At 38.5% G+C, this 23,177-nt stretch overlaps 1 protein-coding gene across 3 annotated transcripts in view; it reads left to right on the top strand.

The window, feature by feature from the left end:
- The first annotated feature begins 6,950 nt into the window (after nt 1-6,950).
- Nucleotides 6,951-23,177, top strand: part of RBM47 (RNA binding motif protein 47) — a 78,235-nt gene continuing 62,008 nt past the window's right edge. For 2 of the 3 annotated variants that reach the window (XM_044418424.1, XM_044418422.1), the window contains exon 1: nt 8,836-9,212. The gene's annotated coding sequence lies outside the window, so the exon portion shown is untranslated. Of the gene's footprint in view, nt 7,357-8,835; nt 9,213-23,177 lie in introns of those variants that run through there. The other variant, XM_044418423.1, reaches the window with a different exon arrangement.

The raw sequence follows: 23,177 nt of genomic DNA, 5'->3' as shown, positions 1-23,177 counted from the left end.
TGAATGGGTTTAGACAGCTTAACATTCTACCAGCAAGAGACAGTCATTCCAAGAAGTTAAGTCAAATCCTGAAATGCTCATTAGTAAGCAACAACAAAACAAATGTATTAAAATGTATAAAAAGGAATCAGTCATAAAAAGGGAGCTCTCAAAAGGGAACAACTTTTAATTGGTGTCCATCTTTGCAAAAATAAGAAATGGTCATTGCAAGTCAGCACATTTTATAATACTGACAAAGTCTGAAGACTAAATGCAGGCAGTAAAATTAGGGTTCAAGTCAAGTTTAACTGTGTAAAATTCCTGGTATAGCTGAAGGGAAGCGCAGAACCAAAAAGCACAAACATTAGGGTAAGACCAAAAACAAGAATATTAACTGAAAGGGACATGATTGAAGTAACTAAGTTAAGGGCAATGTGCAAAAAGTAGAGAGAGAAATACTAAATTCTTTCAGTATTAGGACTTGAGAGTCATTTAATAAAAATGACAAGACTTAAGCTTAGAAATAGAAGAAAAACGTACAACATTGTATCTGAAGACTTGAACTGATTCCCAGTTGGAAACCAGTCCCCAACATGTGTAAAGATTTCATTTTGCCTTTTCACAAAACAGTCTGTGCAGGTGTACATGTTATTTTTCTACACCTGTATAAACCCATATTGGACAAATGACTCATGTGAATTATCTTTCTTTATTAAATGCTTGATACTGAAAGAAAAGGTTGCTGTGATTCCTTGTCCTGTGCTCATGGTCAGGGCTTGTAGCGCTGTTTGGGGATGAACTTGACTGTTTTATTGTGTATTTTTGATGATACTTTTTAAATCTCATTGTGTCCCCCTACCTGTCTCTAACTGAGAATAATAAAGTTGTCAGGGGCTCAAGTAGACCAATACCTTCTTTCCTTCACTTTTTTTCTGTTACTTTAGCTGACATTTTCATCATTCCATGATTGAGTGGCACTCAGTCCAAAGCAACATGTTTAGATTCATTCCAACCTTCTTTGGATGCATCCCCAAATGTGTGAAGGCTAAAACATACTCTTGCATGCCAGAACCTTCTCCTTAGATCTCCAGCCTTGCCATGCTGGGCAGCAGTAGGTCCAATTTCCACTTTTGTTAGAATATTTCCTGCTGCTCTGCAGGGCAGAACTGTGTCCCCTCCCATAAAAGAAATAGCTGCACTTGCTTCTGGGATTGATGTGGACATGAAAGTTCCTTCTCCAGACAAATTGCTCAAATTATTTTATCTATCCCTTAAAAAGACTGCAAGTCTTGCAATCTCACAAGAACATTTTAGTTTGTTCTTTTTAAGAAAATAGACAAATCCCTTTCAACGTATAAACTTGTATAGTTACACATTGGAAGGGACACCCCATATTTTTGGGTAGCCTCATGTCATTTTCAAACTGATCAATGCGTGACCCTGTAGATTCAGTATCAGAATAAATCATACTACTATTTGTAGTTACCAACATTCTGTTTTCCTATTGTGATTTTATTGTTACTGTTTTATAATTACTTGGCCTGTGTATGATAGACTTAGAAATACATAAACATTCATGTTCAAATATGGGACAAACAGCAGGGACAGTAACAGGTGTGGAACCATAAGAAAAATCTGCTTCATGTGCATCGTAGAAAAAAAGCTTCCTGAAACAAAGAGCCATAAACATTAGCAAGTTACTCCACCCCTATGCAGCATAAAGAATGAATCAATAAATATTACATCAGTGATCATGCTAGATTTTTTGGAGTGTACTGAAAGAATTATTTATCAGAAACATGTAATACAATACAGAATACCTACCGTATAACTATAGCTGGTTGTGACTGACAATGCAATCCTACAGATGTGTATTTAGACTTCATGTGGCTTATTTCTTACATAAATAAGTATAAAATGTACCCTAAAGGTAATATACAGTTTTAGTTCTACATGGAGTACACCCATTAAATGAATGTGGGAGCAATCTGATCCTGAGTACCCTCACAGGAAAATGAGCCTTAAAGCAAATTGTGCCTTTTTTCCTATGCAAATTACGTCAGTTTGTGTGTGATCTGGAATGCAGCCATGGCAGGGGGCAAAGGGTTAAAATCCTATAATCCTGCACACATTAGTGTTTTAATTCAGATCAGGTCCACTCAATTTTGAACATGTTTGACCCATATAGTATCTTAACTTTAGATGAATTGAGGCTAGAATGCAGATATATTTTACAAATGCGTTCATATTGGTTAACAACATGTTTTCAGACCATGGTGTTCCTGAACCTATTAATAAATGTTGTACTCTTCAATTTTTAAATAAGGGAGATGGTATACACCAGGATCCCTCAAGCATAATGAAAAAACAGGTACTGTAACTTCTAAGTAGGCACAGTTGGAGGGCATATTTCTGTAATCAGCTCTTGTGAACAATTTAGGTATGTCACAGAAAAACCGGTTTTTAATTCAGTACAGCTCATGTCAGGAGCTATTAAAGATAACCTTGGGTAACACTAAAACAAACCACTAATTATAATGTTGCTATAATGCTATGCAATAAAACAATAACATTACAAGTCTTATAAAACAAACCCTATCATTCTGCTTTCAAATAGCAAATCTTAAAAATAAAGCACTATGACCAAACAGACACGCTTGCATTAAATAGCTTACTCATGCATTAAATAGCTTACTCACATGCCAGGTAATTTCCTGTTATTTCAGGGCTTCTACTGAACTCTTTCTTATATAAAAAGATATTAATGGAGAGAAGTTCTGAAACTCATTCACAGGACAGTGTGTTTTCTAAAACGTAACCATCCTTGTCAAGGTAGACACTTGAAAGGCTATTTGGAATGCAGTGCCTTGCAGTCTTGGTCACATGCATCCAATGCATGTAAGATGTGTCACACCAATAGCCTGCACCATTACAGTATCTTACACCCTGCATTTGTTCATTTCTGGCTATCAAGATGAAGTATAATCAAGAGGAGGAGGGAGGGGAAGATGCTAAGGTGTTGTCAAGTATAGCAGAAGTAATTGGCAGCCTCTTCTCTTCCCCACCCTCTAGGATGGCCCTTTTCCTCCTCTCCAAGTCAGTTTGTGGCCTTGGAGAGAAGGTTTGTGAGGTTCTTTTTGTATTAGCTGCAAAGGGGGAATGGCAAAAGTTTGAACATTCAGAGTCCCAGCACTGAGGTTACAAAGGCTCCAAATAATCCTATGGATTCCCAGATGACATAGGGAGGCCATAGGACTGCACCCCTGTTTCATGGAATTTTATGCATACTATTTATGCATACAATTTAATGCATACAATTTATGCATGTTTATTTGGGTGTAAGTCCCACTGGACTGAATGGAGATAGCATCCAATTAAATGTGTATAGGACTGTAGTCTCAAGTAGCCTAGATGAATCAAAGCACATTGTCTGTCTGAGCAGTAGGGAAGTTCAAATAGTTTTAGCCCTTCAGTCCTTGCATTTCAATCCTAAAGACATTTATTTGGAAGCAAGCCCTAGCAATTTCAATGAAACTTACTTCGACATAAAGTTGCTTCTGACTCTGCAGCTTTGTAGCACTCCTAACATTTGTATGACCAGTTTCTGCTGCATAGCACACCTTTGTACAAATGGAAGGCCACATGCAAAATATCAACAAGGAATGCAAACAATGTAGGCATCATAGCAGTTTTGCTTGTTCTAAATACTAATTTTGTGGGTTAAGTACTGTTCCCATCTACATTTTTATGTAAATACAGACACATGCCTTATGTAAATGAAGAAATGCATGAAGGGGGCTGTACATTAGTACAACCAAACCATTTTGAAACAAACCAGCATTTACCATCAGGCATCACAGTTTGATTTTGTCAGGGCCTTTTATTTTCTTGTGTTGTTGTTATTGTTTTGGCATGTGCCAGGGGGATTATCTGTGTCCTGAGTGCATGACATTTGGGTGGTCATCTGGGATTTATCAAGAACCTGGAGCAGATCCTGGCATAGTTCTTTTGGCTCTCAGGGATTGCCAAAAGAAGAGCTGAAGATTGCAAAACCAGCCCATTGCAGAACTATCCCAACACATTGGGATGAATTTCACAGGTCCTTTGAATCATATGCTTCATAAGAGTTTTTCAAATTATACAATTTGGTATCCAGGAGTCTGTGTCTTTTGTAATACAAAGCTGCCTAGACCGACACATCCATCTGTGACAGTGGGCCATACATGGATACAGAATGAAATGTACTTCCAGAAATCTTCTGGGTGGTCTTCCTCACTCAAGACTAATATTATTAGGCTCCTCAAAACAGACACATCTCAGAATGGATATTGATAGTCATTGTGATATCTTGGTTACAGTGTTGGACTTGAGAAAAGGAAGAGTTGGGTTCTATTGCTGTTGGGTTCTATTGCTGCTTGACCATGAAGTTCACTGGATGACTTTGGGCCACTTACAGGCTATCATCTAATCCAGCTCATAGGATTGTTGTTGTGAGGAGAAACAGAGCTGTGTATGCTGCTTCGGATCTCTCACAAGAGGAAAAAAGGTGGGATATAAATGCAACATAATAATAGAAACAATACTGAAGTTACCAGAAGTCAATTTTGAAGTATTTGAACCACGTCAGGAACTGTCTATGTCGACCTTTCTGATGGTCAGTCAGGGAACATTATTCTTTTCACTTGGAGTCTTGAAAAGTGATCTGGGAATGCTTGCAGCCAGTTCCACAGAAGCTCTGAGTTCCAGTGGAATTGAAGATCCCAGAAATGTTACAGATATAAGTAACAAAGGGACATGACCCAACTCACAGAAGGATTCCTCTGCTAATAGAGCAAGGCTCAAGTACTTCATAAGGCAACACGGGACAAACACAATGTGGGACATCATGGCTGGTCCCAGACATATGATCATCCCTCTCTGGATTTGGGCTTGAAAGACCAAAGACAAGTGTGGATCAGTGGAGCGGACGTTGTTATCAAGCACAGTCTGGGACATTGCACAACATCATTAACTGATCACAGGGCCCATCAGTTAAGAATTAGCTTTAGCTTCTAGTTTCCTGACTTTGTGGAGCTTGGGGCAACATGAGATAGACCTAACTTTGGTCTTAAACTAGCTGAGGTATTTTTTATTGATTATATAATAATATTGGCAGGTTGGAGTCACCACCTAGTCAATCTGAAGATAGGACAGACAGACATACTGCCTTCTTGTTTTGTAAATATTCAATAATGTTTATTTGCATAGCCTCCAGTAATATCCAATTACCAGCTTTTAATGTGCTTAATTTAGGCTCAATCTTATGCCTGCTTAGAGAGAGAAAAGTCTTACATGGATTGGTGAGGGATACTGGAAGTTACAGGTTTTTTCTGTCTAAACTTGCATAGGAATGTATCATTAATGGGAGCCTCTCTCCCATGGAATAAGTCCATGTGCTTCCAGGATCATGTATACAGAAAGGGGGTGACTCTTGGATACAAGGAAAGGAAAGGAAATAAGGAACCATCCACGTGGTTCTAACAGCCTCAGCTTTTTAATAGACCTGCTCCTATCCCTTTAAAAGCAACCTGACTCAAAAATGTAACAGGTACAGAATTTCCCAACTGCTTCATTCCATGCCACTAGAAGTTTTCTGAGGTCTACCTGAAAATAAGGAAGTGATTTCAAGCTGCTTGTTCTTTAAGGGGATTTAGAATATATTATGTCCTTTGTCTTCCTCCAATAAAAACATGGTGAATACGTAACTTTAAACTTTACTAGGGCCTATTTCCCACATAACTCCATAGCCAAAGTCAACATTTAAATCAACAATTTCCTGCTGAAATGCTTCAGTTACACACATCTCAGTTTCAGTTCCTTATTGGTAGAGACTACTCTGGAGGAATTGCTGAATTCAGAGAGTTTTTAAAAAAATATAAATCCCTATTTTCTTTTCTGAATACATATAAATCCAGAATGTGCTTCTCCATAGATGTCAGAGATGCAAGTGCTCCACCTCATAGCAGTCAATGGGGAAGCCCTTGTGCACAAAAATTGAGAGAATCAGACTAAGAAAGTTCTAAACTTGTTTACAACCTATTTAAATGCAAATATTTGTTTATTTCAAGGAAACTATGTTAACTTGTTAAAATTTGGTGGTTTTAAGTTTGAGGTAGGCTTGGGGGACAATGTGTACTTTACAATTGTAAAGTTTCACTTTAGTAACCTTTGTCTTCACTGAAAAATTATTATATCCTAAAGCTTCCAATTATATTCATAGTCAAAACAGAAAAGAACAAGGAAGGAAGGGCCTCAGAATTCTTTGTTCACAAATATACTTCACCCTTGCATAAAACTTTTTCTCTGGTTTCTAGTCTTTAAAAAAAGGTAAAGATGTGATCTACACTATAGTCTTAAACTGGTTTAACAGCTAAGCCGTCTCCCCAGGGAACTATTACTTTGTGAAAATTGCTCAGACTGTCTAACAATGGACTCTCTGTAAACTACAATTCCCAGGATTCTTTGGGAAAGCCATCATAATTATTCTGGTATGAAACTTATACAAGTTTTTAGCATCATGCACAAGGCCCATAAGGATGTCAGTGCCTAAGCTAATATACCAACAGAGCAGTCATGTGTATGGCTATTCAGCACATCCCAATGAGTTACATGGGGCTTATTTTTAGGTGTGTAGGATATGTGCACTTATAACATTTTTGCAATTCACTGATAAGAACTGGGCTGACTAGGCAATGCATACAATTGCAGTGCAAAGGGATTTTTTAGTGTGTGTAGTTCAGAATGGGGTAGTAGATGGAGAGAAAGAAAGAAAGATCCCATTTTATTGGGTGCACTTAAACTTGCTCTTTCAATTTTTGTAAATGGAACTAGTCATTCAAAGGAAGAAGAGACAAACACCCTCCCCATTGCATAATAATGTAAGGAGGAATTACAGCTTTCAAAAGGATTTCTGATGCTGGGCAGTTCCTCTTCTAATGATGGTATGGTTACTTTCTTAGTCACAAGTTCTGAACACAGTTCTGAGTACAGATGCTTGGTGCACGTAGTGGAAGCCACTTTTGTGTTCAGCAGGTCACTCCAGCCTAAACATATGTACAATGGAGAAAGTTGATGTCTTAACTCACAGCCCCTTGTTGGGGAAGGAGGGGCTCAAGAAAACAATTTAAGGGATTTGAAAGGTCTTATCTATTATTTCTAAAATAGATCCCTCCCCCATTTTTGTTGTCTTTCCCAAGAACCAAAAGCAGTAGGTTAGAAGAGAGCATATATCTTTTTCTCTTTTTTTGGCGAATCTACTGCGAAAAGAAGACATTGACAGGTTGTTTCCTTCAAATGGACACACATTATTCCAATAATTCCGGCTATATTATGACCAAGGTAAGTACCATGGACATCCTTATGTTGATGTTTGTAGGGTATAACATTTGAAGGATGTGTATTCTAGATCCCTTAAAGCAGACTCACTCCTTGGCTACAAATTTAGTGCTTGCATACTTAGAACTAAATCCCATGGAATGGGATTTCTGTGATCTACACTTAAGTAAATAAACATCCCAACCAGGCTGCTTAGGTAAACAACTATCTTCACAAGCTGGAGAATACAAGTTGGACTTTTTGTGTGGTATGCTGTAAAAAGGTGAAGGTTTAAAATGGAGAGTCTTGATAAGGAGTAGCTATTCTGGATTACTAATTCCATTTTTTAAAAAAGCATTAATTTGTATATGTGGTGTGCTAACTGCTGTTGCCAACATCTTACTAGTTCTGCTTCAGGGTTGATGTTCAGATATCTGAAGGATTGCATTTTTCCACAGCAACTTACCTGAATAGTTACATCTCCCCCCCGCCCCCCGCCCCCCGCCCCCAAAATTCTGCTTCTTCCCAGGAATTTAGCTGAGGAGTGATTGGAAAGAGAGTTGAGTGCCTTGTCTCAGAAATATTCTCCCAAGGATAGCTTGCCAGATAACTGATCTCAGGTTTGTCTTGTGCCATGTGAAGACATTTTACTGCACTTAAAGATTTGTTTTATGCAGGTTTAACTATATTACCTTTGGTGCTTTACAGTTCTATTTGCTTTTATTGGTTATTGCTTTTATTTATAAATTTTGTGTGTAAGCTGCCTGGAAAATTGCCAGACCAAAGGCAGGGCACTAAATACTGAAGGTTTACATTTAAGCCCAGCTTAATATTCTGCTGGAGGTTTTTCAAGCAATTTTTCTCCATGGTGTCCTAAATGTATGTTTTGGGTTTCTATTAAGCCTGAGCAGAGCCAGTAAAAAGTAGAAGATCAAAGTGTTATTCAACTTTTGGATTTTAGGGTGGCTCTCTAGCACCCTACAAAAATTAAGCATGTGAGTGGTGAACCTTTTACTTTAAAAGAAATATAAAACACTAATATTCTTGTATGGAAAAGAAAGTACAGCAGGGAAACATTCAGAAGAGTATTTAAAGTTCTCTTCCTTTTGAACCTTATGCATCTCAGCAGAATTTGGAGATAATTTCATATATATATATATATATATATATATATAATGAAATTATCTACCTTAGTAAAACAACAGGAATGTTAAATTGGCCTTCAGCCAGCAAAGTCTCTTAGAACAGGATAAAATTTCAGTTCAGATTTACGGGAAGTTGTTGTGAGTAAAAAATCTGGTTTGGTGAGTTTGAGGGCTGGCAGTAAAGAAGACAACCTTGCTACTGTGAGTTGCTGGGGAGGGGGCGGGGGAGTCGTGCTGAGCCCAGCCAGACACGCCGCCTTCACCTCAGTCAGTTTCAGCACGAGACCGTCCCTGTCAGGAGGCAGAAAACCAAGTTCTGGAAGCGGAATAGCTTAACTTTAATGCTTTATGCCTAGTCAGGAATTCAGTCTAACAGATCGCCTCCCGATCAGCACTCATTTTAGCACTTTTGGAATGTGTATCTTAGGCCAATGAGAAGCCAGGACTTTTGCTCAGCTGGTTCCACTAATTGCAAGTTTCTCCCTGGACCCACTTGCAGTCTTCAGAAAACTCCCAAAGGCCAAGACTGAAACGTTAACAGTGATCTATTGCAGCGAGTGGAATTGCAGGACATTGCTCAGTGCTTTTCATTTGAGCAGGCCATCGCACAAGAGTGTTGTGTGTTGTGTCCGTGCGTGCATGTGGGAGAAAAGAAGTAAGATGCATTAGCTGCCTGCCCAGGAAAGCTTCCTTATTCCTGAGAATACTGCTAACTGACTTCAGTTCACAACCCAGGTAGGCAAACATTTGTTACTGTCGTGCCTGTTCTAGTGAATCTGCAGTGAATCTTTTTTTTCCCCTTTTTTAATCGAAGGTTATTTGGAGTGTAGACTGCTGTTGAATTACTTTTTGCTCGAGTTGTTGTGTGTGCGTGTGTTTCTGCATATGGTCTTCTAAAAGCAGCGTTGGTTAACCTGTTTAACACGAGTTTTAATTCTGAATAAATTCAATTTTAGGCTCCTGCTCATGAGTAAATGCACATCCTATTAAGATCAGGATTAAACCCAACTTTAATTTAACCTTGGAAGGAAATGATTGGTGTTCCCTTAAACATAACACAAGGCTTGAATTGTTTTGTAGTAGAAAATGCTGTACGCATTTATAATGTTTTTAATCCCGTACATTATAAATGGATGAAGTGTTTATGACAAATTGTTCAGAATTTCAGGTCTTTTCCATGAGTAGCTAGAACTGAGGAAACTACACTTTCATTCTGATTCAAGACATGTTCACTGGGAAGTAAATTTTGCTGAATTTAGTGGATCTTGCTAGTTAGCATCCATAAGAATACAGCCTATTAATGTTTTAAAAAATGAAAGTGGAAAATTTTAACTAGCAAACGTCCATGCGTTGGTTTAATTAGAAATTACTTTTGGCTACAATCTTGCACAGAGTTGAATAGCAATATTATGCATAGGTTGGATCTGTAAAATTCCATTGACTCTGATAGTACTGAAACAGCCTTTGAACAGGTCTGCAACTTCTTTTCCTTTGGAGTGTGTGGATGGAACCAACCTATATATGTTCTGGAAATTTGCATTGATTATTTCCCTTTCTAGAATTAAAATCCTCATTGGGGGAAGGTAACAAAATTAGAAAAGTTAAACGATGGGAATGACTGCGTCTCACTTTGCAAAGCCCATCCATGCAATGGGCATGGCAGCCTTTAGTTCTAGAAATGTCTGCGATCTAATGAGTGACTCTCCATGGGTCCTTCTCCTTCACCCCTTCCTGGGTTTCTTGGACAGTTAGGCTGCATACACTTTTTGAAAAAGAAGAAGCTTGACAAACGGAGTTTATACAATTTAAAGGGGAAACAAAACTATCTCAGCAGTTGCAACAAATATGTAGCAAATTAGGATGTGCTGTTATTTTCCAGAGTCTTTGTGATGACCTTCTTTTTAGCAGTAGGCATGTGAGGGGTGCAGGTGCCAGAACACAGAGGTGAAGGGTCACTTATGTATGAAACAGAGCCTGGTTTAAAGCTGAAAAACTGAATGCGACATACTGTGGAAAAGGGGAATAAGATAAGAGCAGGAATATGCTGTTTAATCCAACTCTTACCTAGCAGAGCTTTACAGCAAAACAAAACTGCTGTCTTCATATAATTGGAAGACGAAGTGTCCCTTTTTTTGTTTCTAATCTCCTCCATCTTATTTTCCATTGCCACACAGATGCCAGACTAGCAGCCCAATCTACAAAACATCTTACTCTGGAGAATTTAGATTTAACCCGTTCATACTTAAAAAATTCAGTTTATTTATTTCATACTTTTTATTACATATTCTTGAAGTTCATTCTAAATTAAAGCATATACTGATTTGAACTCCTTGCTTGATGGAAGATAATGTCCTATGCAAGACTTCACTGTGAACCAGGCAGTAATGTTTGTGGAAAATGGGGTTGTGGGATGCACAACAGCCTTGTTGACAGGAAGACATTCCATTTAAATCTTTTTGACATGCTGGTGGACAACCTGGTCCTTAGGAAAGAACCTTCATTGACTCCACCCACCAGAAGGACCATATGAAAAATGGAATGTTTGAGACTGAAGAACAAAAGGCCTTAATTCCTACATTCCATGCAAAACGATGAAGTTCTTCTTGGGGTTTTCCAAACCATTTTCTCATCAGAGTTTTTAATTCTTATTCAGTCCTTTAGCTTAAACAATGATTCAGTTTTGCAGCTCCTTTTGACCACTATGCTAACAATTATTTTTTTCATCTTTTTAAGGAGAAGGAGGAGTTTACACTGTTCCCTGCATTGGATAAGGGAACACAAGCTCCATGCCAGCCTTTTGTGACTTGGTTGGATTACAGCTTCCATAATCCCCAGTCAGCATGGTCAAAACACAATTCTCTGGAACCATGCTTCACACCTCATGTCACACAGTTGCATAGTTTTTTCTACAACCTGTTAATGTATACACCATTTAGGAGCATTGGCCAGTGCATTATAATGAAGCTGTCCATTGGTCCATCCGGCCCAGTATACATTATGTTGATTGGGAGCAGCTCTCCAGGTTTCCCAGCAGGGTGGCTTTCCTAGCCCTCCTTGGAGAGCCTGGAACATTTGGATTGAGTCTCTCCCTAAAGCTTCTGTCTCTTATTTTCTTGGTACCTTAAGCATGAGTTTGAGATGCTCTTTGATCAAACTATCAAGCCACCTTGTCACTGATGTGAGTGCAGGAGTTTTTGTTCAGGGATTTTAATTCATAAGAATTATTTTATTGGTTTGGGGAGATTTTTTATCTCATTTTCAAATGTATACCACTGCTGTATATTGCTACAAACCCAGTAATCATTTGTGACTTGTCACTATAAAAGGTGTGGTCTGATGGCACTAACAGTGCAATCCTATGTGTCTGCTGAGAGGTAAGCCCCATTAAGTCAGTTGAGCTTACCCACAGGTAAGCAGGTACAGGATAGCAGCCCCTGCACCTGCTTTCTTTTCCTTACCAATGCAGTACTGGGTACACCCAACTCCCACCATGATCAGGCATATCTTCCCATTATTGTCAAAAAGTGGGTTTTCTGTAGTTGGTATTTAAAGGGTTTTAGTGATGCAACATATTTAATTGAGCACAAATGTTACAAAGAAAAGAGATGTGCTAACATGGTGAAGTAGTTCAGTTATGATTTCAGATGGGAGAGGAAAAAATTACTGTAATATTCCCCTGAGTCACATTTTCTACTTACTACTTCTTTTAAGTAAAATTCACCATTCAGTTTTCCTGATTATCTGATACAAGCATTCCTATATCAACATAATCTTTCCTATTAACACATCTTAAAAGTATGTTTTATCTTTTAAGTATGTCTTAAAAGTATGTTTTATCTGGTTTATCAAGGATGAGCAGAAGGTATGTCCCTGGACAACGCTCAGTGTGCCACCAAGCACTTAGTGGGATTTTGGCTAACAATTTTGGACTTGGTATAATCTATCAAGGTCCTTCTAATCATAAGCAAGAGGACACACTCTGGAGCATTTAACAGATTAGTTAGCCAGAAATATTGGTGGGCCATGGCAATTCAAGTAAAATAAGCATTGTTTTAGTCAAGCAAGACTGAAATAAATTTGCCCTTGAGGCAAGGAGTTTGCCATGATTTTGTAAGTATTCTCTCAGTGTTCATATATATTGTTTTTATTGCAAAACTGGCCAATATATGTGCTTACTACTTTGCTGGAATCTATTTGCACTGAAGAATGTGCAGTGGTCTATGGATTAAAAACTCCTGAAGATTCAAATTTGCATGTTTCTCACTCCTGCTTCTTTCCCTTATAGCAGTTATCTGAATAGATAGGTTGCATTGTATGTGAGCTCCAGCCATAGGGCAGAAATTGAAGGAAGGAAAGAAGGAAGGAAGAGAGAAGGAAAGAAATTGTATGTCTTTTACTGTGGATCTTTACATGTGATCCTGGCTTTCTGGGTATAGAATTGCTCCTCTCTTTCTAGAGGATGAAGAAAACAAAGAAATTTGTCCAGACTGCCATGTTCTTAAATCACAATGCCACCATCAGATAACAGCTCCCTTAAATCTGTCCACTTGCAGTTGTAACTTGCAGGATGGAGGTAGAAAGTTCATCCTGCAATTTACCAAACCTTGTAGGATTCCAAATGGGGCTTACCTTGCCATATCAGCACTCTGCTTCTAATTTATAAAGAGCAATCTTCTTTTCACAGCCTGTAAGGTGAAATTAAAACAAAATGTGAGTACTTCTCACCATGCACAAACAATGCCTATTTAAGTTTCCTTGTATCACTTAAAGCCAACAGTGGTGTTTGCATGGGGATCGAAGTGAATAGCCCAATTAAACTAGGCTTGATTCCATTATATCTGATTTTGTCTATGAGGAGAAGCTGCCCGCACATTAAAATAATATAGAGGCAAACTAAACTCCAGTTTCTGGGGTCCAATAATACATTGTATGTGTAAGCAGAATTCACACTTTCATCAGTGCATGATTGTTAGCACGCAGATGGCTCATAAGCACATTCTTGGTTTCAAGGGTGCCAACTGTAGCCTTAGTTGGAATTGGCTTCCAGGAACTTGGGCAACTTTAGCTTTTAGGCTTTAAGAATAAGGAATAGCTGACATCACTGCTTTCTTTTCTTTTCAAGCTGGTGTCTTCTTTCTATACTTACTAAGGAAGAGTTTTCCTGGTTACTTATATTTCTAATTTACTGAGATCACACGTGAGTTCTTTTAATACTTTGGACACAATCCTATGCATGCTTAGGCAGAAAAGATCCTACAACTCCCAGCATACTCCAGCCAGCCATGCCTCTACACACACCTAAACAAACATAGGATTGCACCCTAAAGCAATGTATTTTTATTGCATATAATATATCCTACCTTTCCTTTAAGGAGCTGAAGACAACATAGATGTTCTTCCTCCTTCCCATTTTATCAAGAGTCTCAATTATGTGGAGGTGGTCATCCTGCTATCAGTCATCTCCTTTGACCTGCCACTACTGCTTGTCCATTTCTGGAGTGCATCTCATCTCCCTCTGATATTGGTAGGGGAAAATGCCATTGAACACACACAGTGAAATGCACAACTGCCAATCTAAATATAAATAATTAAGAGAGGTAGTGCATGAAGGGTATAGAGGAGGTAGAAGTAAGTTGGGAAGAGCCCTGTTCCTACCCAGAGAAGAGGGACTGTGCAGGCAGGGTGGGGCACGAGGCTTCCTGTTTCTTCATTGTGGCTTCTAGGTCTGAAGCTGGGTGCGATGCCATCCTGCTTCCATTCATGTAGAAATAATTGAGGCTAGCCAATTGAATTTTTTTCTTCTCTTTGGGCAAGGGTCTGTTCTGATAGGTTCCACCAGTAGAGAATCTCATGGAGAAGCACCTTAGAGCTCCGTTCCCAGAAAGTATGGTTCCCTCTCTCATGAACAAGATAACAGTAGACCTCCTTGAACATTCAAGTATATCCATTATTGCACAATAAAGTATTGTCTCCTCAATGAATGTCGAAGCATTTGTATTAATCGGTCTCTACCTGCTATATGCCAAGATGCACATTTTTTACATGAGCTACAGAACCTGCAGATTAGAGCAGTGTAGTTTTGTCAAAAGCAGGTGCATGTTCATTCATTAAGATAAGGGAATAACTTATGAATCCCACCACTTGTCCCAGAGAACTTCACTACTGAAGTCCTGTCCATGTGACATGTCACCATCGTCTCTCAATGAGACATGTTACCATCATCCCTCACCCACAAAACCTGAAGTCAGTAGTCTGGCAGTCTTGTTTATCCAACTGCCACAAACATCTTGTGAATTCCAGCTCCTGGCCTGTTGTTGATTGTGGGAAAGTGCTGTGGTGACTGAAATCTAAGGCTAAAAAGTCAAGGGTTAGGTTTCAGGAAAACCGAATCACAAGGAATGTTTAAAAAGGTGCATTGGCCACACAAGAAGCACCTTACTTTCTCAGTCTCCTGCCTGGAGTAAACAATTCTCTTTTTTGCATTAAGAGTACAACTAAGCATCAGAAAGGATCACATGGGTATATGGGCCATATCCTGAGTAATATTATTACATTTATGTCCTTCCTTTTTGCTTCTAGTGACTGCTATTTACATTGGTGTGAGAAGCTTATCAATGGCTTGTGTCAAGACATAGAATATAACAAATTTGGAATATAACAAATTGCATTTCATATGGCTGTGTTGGGTACTAAAATGGGTACGTGGAGAAGGTCAGAGTGATCCTTGCTGTTGGAGAAGGAATTCTTCATGTATGTACAAAAATATTTTTTAAGTTCATGTTTTCCCACCATCAGCACCACACCACCAGCGCGCAAAAATGTTGGTTCAACCATTTACATTTTGAAGAATGCATAATGGCAGTTTGGGATAGTATTGATTCCGTGAGTGTGAAGGGTATACTGTGAAGAATGTGAGCCAAGGAAATGTTCTCCTCTGCCTTAATACAAAAGCTGGGAAAAATTGTGCATTCATACATGGTGTGGAGTTTTGTGTGGGGTGAAAAATTAGGAGACTGCTTGTGTCCATATTCCCAAATATGCACAGAAGGGGAAATATGGGAGGGGAGGGGAAACATGAAGAGCTCAAATGCAGAAAGCAATGTAGATATACACAGTATGCCAGATATATTAAAATTTGGCATAGTCTTAGCCCTAATGACTTTGAATTAGTGTAAATCAATGCTAGCATAACATCATTGACAATAGTGAGACAATGATGGAAAAGCAGTGACTTGCATTGCCCCTTTCCTCTCTTCCTGGCAAATATTAATAAATTTGTGCCAGAGTTGTGAAAGCATTAGATACAGTACACTGAAGAACAAACTACATGTGTTAAATGCACCTTGGGATTTGACATGGGGTTAAATTCTTTCCTTCCCCACTTTCTTCCTAAGGAAGATCCCTTTTATGAAGCTTGAATTTTCAGTGGGAGGAAACCCCCTTTGGCAGCATACATCAGTTCCAGTTTCAGAGAAGGGCTCTTTTTCAGGACAGAAGCAAAGATAAGTTAAACCTACCTTCACATATGCTGTATTTTTGATTCTGCTGATTCTAGATTCTTTTAAGAACTTTTATATAATGTCATGTTGTCTTTGTTTAAACATTGTGAGAAGAGAATGCTGTGTTTAAGGAGCCAGAAAAGTTCTCACAATGTCATACAGTACAGCCTAGGAAAAATGCAATACTATCCATCTATTCTGTGTTCAGAATAATGAGTGAGCTACAGTGATGTAATGAATAAAATAGGCGCTCTATGCCACTTCAGTCATACTGCATAGGATTACGCTATTACAAACTTCATTATACTTAGAACTGCAGCCCTTAATGTTCAAATACCAATTTTATACTGAGCCAGCAGCAAGAAGATCTATTGCAATTTTAAAAATAAAAAGGTAGCAAAACATTTTAAAAATGGGCTTGCTATTTACTTGCTCTAGCAAATAAGAATAACTGCAGAGAATAGAAACTGTGAATATGTATGTGTAATTATGTAATATGCATCCTTCAACTATAGTTCTAGGATGCTCATCATCCATCTCATTTCTTTTTCCACTAAAAATAGTTAATCTATAAACATACAAACTGAGTAATTTTTCCAGCAATTTAATCAACATGTCTTGACTTTTTCCATATTAATTCCATACAGGAATAGCATTTCAAAAAACAATTTCATTCATTTTCTGTTTTGAAACTATGATAACAAATATTTTTATTTACAGTATGACTGTGTATAATGTAAAGCACCTAACAAATCTAATAGATGACAAATTTTGTATTTTTTCAAAGACAAAAAGAAAACACAAAGCTTGCAAAATAGTTACATTTATAATAATACTGCTATAAACTATTAATAGAAAAGGGTATATTTAATATGTATTATACATCTAGAAACTGTTGTTGAAATGGAAGAAACTATTCTAAAATCAAATTAGGGAATTATGGGAAGGGCAGCAATGAGACAGTTAACGAGAACTTGCTGTATAGCTTTATGGACTTTCTTTGCTACCCTCTTCTTCCAAGCACTAAGTCAAGTGCAAAAAAGTGTCTGTAATTTAATTTGACACTTGATCTCATGTAGAATCTGGCCCTTGGTCTCCTATCAATAGCTTTTGTACTTCTATGCAAAGAGAGATACTCTTGGCCTGAAGCTTTGACTCCTCCCTTAATACATTCCCCAAAAGTGTCCTTATCTTTGTCGTTCATCTGATCTTTTGGATAATGCAATCAAATCAGCTATGAATATTGTGCTGAAGTTGTTAGGAAATCAGTTACTGGGTGCCAATTAATATGGCAGTTAGCTGCACTATGCAGACTGTAATACAAATTTCTGTAAGAATTATTTGACATTACAAGATGGGGACACTTTTCATGTCACTGTTAGGTATACACCAAACACGGAACTCATTGTTGTTGCAACTCTGATTTGCTCCATATAATCTGTAAAAATGGCCTTATTCATTTACACATCAATCTTTTTTTTCTGTATTTGATAAAGCAACAATTTACCAACATTGTATATGGCTAACTATTACCGGGAAGAAAACTACTGTAGTGTATTGTCCATGTAAACACTATTACAGGAGTAGTGCAAAATGGTAGTGCTAACTGCTTTTGATGGATTTTGGTTTGTGTGTATCCCTGTGAATACAATATAGATTGTTAGAAAAACTGCATTATTCTCAGTACCAGAACCGAGAGACTAGTAATGTTTGTGAAGATCTGTCACTTCAGCAGCATGAGACACTACAGAATTTGAACTTTTGGATATTTCATAATAAGTTGTATTCCATATTGTTTCATGTATATCTGCATTTTAAGAAGTATGTGTATGTGTTGGGGAAAATTCTTTATTCGCCCCCCTCCCCAATTTTCTTCAGTGCACTGTGTACATTAAAATAAAGGGTTTCTTATAACTGGAAATAAATCAGTTGTCCTTTGCTGACTCTGAGCTGAAGGAGTTAAATGAAAATACTACTAATCTCTTTATCCTTGTCACACCACTTTGCTATGTGGTAATACACCGAAGAATTTCCAGAAAGCAAAGGTTGGGGACATGGAATTGCTCTCTCCATGGCTAAGCAAAAAGAGGAAAAATGGAGCTCATGTCTGTTCTCAGCACTACACGATAAAGTTTGTTGGGCTTATAGGGTTAGGCAGAAAAGGATATTAGCTGTTCGAAAATATCAGCAACTGGTGACTGACTTTGTTACTAGGTTTTAAAAGATAAAAATATGACACCTTAGACCCTAAAGTTTAGGAGAACTGGTAACAGCTTCTTGCTAATCCTTGGCAGAGTAGCAGGTCTATACAAACAAATTGTGCTTGTTTTGTGAAGGAATTTATCAGACAGTGATTTGTAAATGCTGTTATGCATACATAACATTTACCTGCATACATGGAATGACATGTTGCAGAGAAACTGTGTTTCACATACAGGTTTTCACTCACTCCTGTAAAAAGTTGATGAAGAAATTCTCCATTCTTTAAGACATGATTCTGTCGCCACTTATTATTTTGACAGCACCATCATTCAGTCAACAGAGCCACCAGCTTTTGATGCAACTTTATTTGGGCCCTTGGTTGCCCTAATGTTAAGCAGACTGCAGAGGTAAACACGCCTGCAGTTTCACTTGCAAAGAGAGTTGTTCCAAACTGTAACAAAAGGGAATAGTTCACACTTAAATACTGCTTCTCCTTTGGCTGTATCACATGGCTTGCTGTGTCTGAGCATTTCTGCTCCGTATCTCTGTAAGATGGCACCAAGTTTATGTGAGATCAGTCATAATCTCACTGATTACAAACATAATTTGTTCACAGGTCCTACTTTCTGCAAGAACTTCTGCTTCTCTCCAAATACCGTCCGGCATTATTTGTGGGGATCCCCACACACCGTAGTTCATCCAATTTAGCAGAATCTCCTGACTCTTTATGTAGTGTTTTCAGGGGCAGGAAGAGTTGCTATGGTAAGGGTATGGTAAAAGCCACTTCCATCTGTAGTTTATCCATTGTGAATCTGGGATAGGTCCAGACTTAGTCATGATTAAGGTAGTATCTAATGTTGATCCCGTGTAGAGTAAATCCAGTGAGATTAATAGGCTTGTTAGTTGTGTGACTAACTTAAAGTTTCATTAATTCCAATAGGTCTGTCTGCATTGAGCTCATATTGAATATTGTCCTATTGAGTTCAGTGGATCTAGTCTACATAGACCGTCGATCCAACCCAATCTGGTTTTTGCAAGCTTGACAAATCTATTTTGATTTTAAATGGTTTGCTTTTCAGTTATTAAATAAGCTTTTAGCAGTCATTGCAGGAGGATGAATGGGTGGGTGGTCTGGGGAGAAAGAACTGAAGATGGAATGCATGCAGAAGCCTTGATTCCTGTTTTGAGCATTTTAAAAAATCTTTAGAAACTTTTCACTGTATCTTCATACATACTGGAATGAACAACTTTCTGGAGTTCCTGGGGCTGTGCAGGCCTATATTCCTATTAGACTGCAAAAACCAACCTATTAAATTTATGGGTTTGTGAATCTAAAGAAAAGGAACTTCCAACTTTTTTATTTAAAGGATCTGTTTTGCAAGCTTTGCAAAATTAGGAATGTGCATTTGGCTTTCCTGTCAATCATTATTATGAAATCCTTGAAGCAGGAACTTGTGAATATTGGCATTTGCTTTATGTTTTATGGTGCAAACCCAATGTACATGAACGATAGTGTGGACCTAAATTTATCTCCAAGTTTGGGTTTGGGGAAGAGCCTTGATTGTCCGGTAGCTGCTTACAGGTTTGCTGTGCAGTTGCACGGCAGAACAGTGTTAGCAACAGAATTTGGTACTCATGGCTTGATTAACTTTCTGTTTCTATATAGAGAAGACTTCCATTAGAGCATGAAACAAGAGCTTGTGATGATTATTTCCACATCTCTAAAAAGCCTCTTTTAACATTCCGCTTTGAATGACTAATACTTCTCATTTGTATTATTTTGAGCAGAGAAGAAACGGTTTATTTGTTCACGGTGCTGGTGTTATTATTCATTGCTAGACTACTAAGAGGCAATTCTTCCATTCTCTCTTCTTCCCTTCTTCTTTTCTTCTCTATCCTTCCAAATTTCTGATTGCTCAAGCACACTTCCTACCGAATTACATTGGAGATTGGCAAAAAGGAACATTTTAGAGCACCTAAAAGAAAGAACTACTGTCCTCGCACTCAACCTGTTTCTATGTGAGTCACAGAATTGGTTTTGCCTCTTCTGTGGGCAGGTAAATCTTGTGTGTGTCTGCTGTGGGAAATGACTGTTTCAATTGCACTTGCTGCAATGAAGAGGCAGAATTGTCCTCCCTTGGCAGCAGCGGCTGGCTGAAAAGAGGCGAGGACTGAACAGTACATTTGTGAGGTGCTGAGACAACCTGCTGCCTTTGTGGTGGGCAACCTGAGTTCATGAGAACTTTAAAATTAATGGACTACATATTCAGAAGTTGTACAAGTGCAAGGCACTCCCACCCAAGCGGGCTGGGCCATCATTATTGCAGCTTGGGCTATATATGATGGTGCTTCTGAGCAATGGTGGAATTGTCCAATATCGAACTGCCTGATTCTCAGCTTTGAACTGCAGTTCCACACCATTCAGAATGGCCCTGGATCCACTGGAGAGGACTTTTTGAGAGCTAGGAGGAAAAAGACCAGTAGCATAGCCTGTCTGTTAAGTAACGCAACCATTAGATACAACTAAACACACACCACTGGATACAGTTTGTTAGTGACAAGCAAACTAAACAGTAGCCATGCTGGCCTAGACACATTGCGGGAATGACTAGTTTCTGTTTTGTTTCCTGGTACTTCATTTGATGTGGGTGCCAGATTGCAAGGGCTCAGATGGATATTTCTGTATCTTCCCTTGCTCCCTTTCCAGCATGCTTGAAATCTGTTAGGGAATGAGTGAAGCTTTGCATTTTTATCTGGTGTGTTTATGTTGAAATAGAGTAGACTGACTTCCAAGTAAGAGCTAAGTATCATCACTTTGGTGTTAAAAGAAACTACTTAATCCCTGAAAGTGTATGTTTTAGACTAAAGTAGTTTGATCTGGATTTTAACGTGTATATCCAGTCCCTAGGGATTAACATAGATAAAATATCCATATATCTACAGACATTCAAGTCTCCTTACCAAGAGTAGGGGACTTCCATATGTTCCTTGAATGCCTTTGCTTACCATAGAAAATGTGCCTTATTTGTCTGTGAAAACAGAATGCAGATGAATTCTGGAATATCCATATTATTTAGTTAAATGTGATCTTTATATGGACTGTGTGTACACAGTGCAGAAGTGGGACTATGGATAATGCCATCAGTAGGCAGTTTGTACTTGCCCTTGACATCACAAAAGCAGGAGGTGCTGGAAAGTGGTAGGGGGGAAGAGGGTTTTTATTGTGGAAACAAATAATTGTGTGAGACCTTATAACAACTAATACTCCTTTATTCCATCTATCACCCAGCTGAATAACGCAGGAAAAATCAGGGAGCTTGGGAAGCTTCAGTGTCTCTTCCTGAAAGGTTAACCAAACTCAGAGCCAGGTTTGAATAACTAGAAAACCATCTAGTGTCATTTATGTTGATGCTGGTGATCGTGCCAGATGGTGACAAGTCATGGGTTAATTACTTAACCCACAGTTTATCAGGATGCAGACAAAGAACAAACTGCTTCCAGTTTGTTGTTTAAAACTGGAAATAGTGGGTGCATGGGAAGCAGTATGCTCATCTCTAAGGTTGTTTAAATCAGGGGTTGTTGTTATGTGTGAACCAGGTCGTTGAGACCCTATGGAACTTTATGAGCAATGGATACTGGCCTAAGTTGAGTAAGGTTAATAGAAAAGGGACCACAAATTACAATTCCCAGGAACAATAGGATTTCCAGGAAACAGAATTAGAATAAGGTCACTTGCTAGACATGTAGTTGTTTTGAAAGGGAGAATAAGTGATGGGGACTTAATCTCATTCAGTTTAGCAGCCTTTTCTTTTGATCTAATTCAAAAACTTGATTTGATTTTCAAGGTCTCACCCTTCCCCAATGCTTTATCCTCTAGGGAAACAGTAGGAAGTGGAAATAACTGAGTAGAAGCTGACACTTAAGTAATATTATGAAACATGTGGTATTTTGTTAGTCATAGTCTGCAAACAAACCTCCCACAAAAACCTATAATTGAGGTTTATCAGTATTGAAAAGTCTTCTGTTTATTTGATTCTTGTTCTTTGTTAGAAAGTGTGGAAGCTAATGAGGGATATTAGATGATCAAAAGCAAGGTTTTTCATGTACAGTACAATCCTGTGCATTCTTGTTTTGAAGTAGTTTCAATGGGACTTATTCCCCCACCCCCCACCCCATTTTAATGGTTTGCTGGATTACATCTTTAATATCTACTGAGGAAAAACTATCTTTTTTTTAAAAAAATGGATCCACTAGATCTGTGGCAAATGGGCACTCAGAATTCTCCATCCTATTTGTGGGCAGAGAAACTGGTTGAACAATTTCACTGAATTCCTCCAGTGGGAGGAGAAATTCTTAGCCATTTCTCAAAGGAGGGGCACACCATTTCTAGCGCAACTCCTTTTTTGCCATCTAAGGTTTTTGTTGCTGCTGCTGTTGCATTACCGGCTGCCTTAGACCAGTCCTGATATTACCCTATACCCCCCATCATTCCAGGGTTTAGGGTGTGTGGAGGAAATGCAGTTATCACAATCAATAATGCTGAAGAAAAACTGGGGAACAATCTACATGGTAACCTTTTATTTCTAGTAGGTCAAGAAAAGAAAAACCTCAGGACTTTTTCTGAGGGAAATGTTTTCTTGGAGCTTTTGGCTGCCTTGTAGTTGTCATTCTTCATGGTTCACACCTTTCCCAGGTCTCCCAAATGTTAAATTTCTGAGGGGCAATTGTAGAGAAAGCTTATCTCCATGCAGGTGCTGGTATCTCCGGTTCTTCCCTGCAGCAGCTATGAGGGTGGGGGTAAGATTGGGACAGCTCCAGGGAAGAGTTGGAGCTAATACTGTGCCAGCATTGGATCTCTGATGCTCTTAAAAGTCTCCCCCCCCCCCCCCCCCCATGAAAAGGGCATTTCTTTTCTTCTTCATTCTCAGGCCATTCTTTAATTTATTCTGAATTTCCTTAGGTAGTATTTCTGATTTAACCCAGTCCCTGAAAAGTGGCT

The sequence above is a fragment of the Varanus komodoensis genome, unplaced genomic scaffold (assembly GCF_004798865.1).
Source record: "Varanus komodoensis strain SLA01 unplaced genomic scaffold, ASM479886v1 scaffold9, whole genome shotgun sequence".
Classification (NCBI taxonomy): Eukaryota; Metazoa; Chordata; class Lepidosauria; order Squamata; family Varanidae; genus Varanus; species Varanus komodoensis.
The sequence above is the reverse complement of the archived record's forward strand: the minus strand, read 5'-3'. Positions and strand labels throughout refer to the sequence as shown.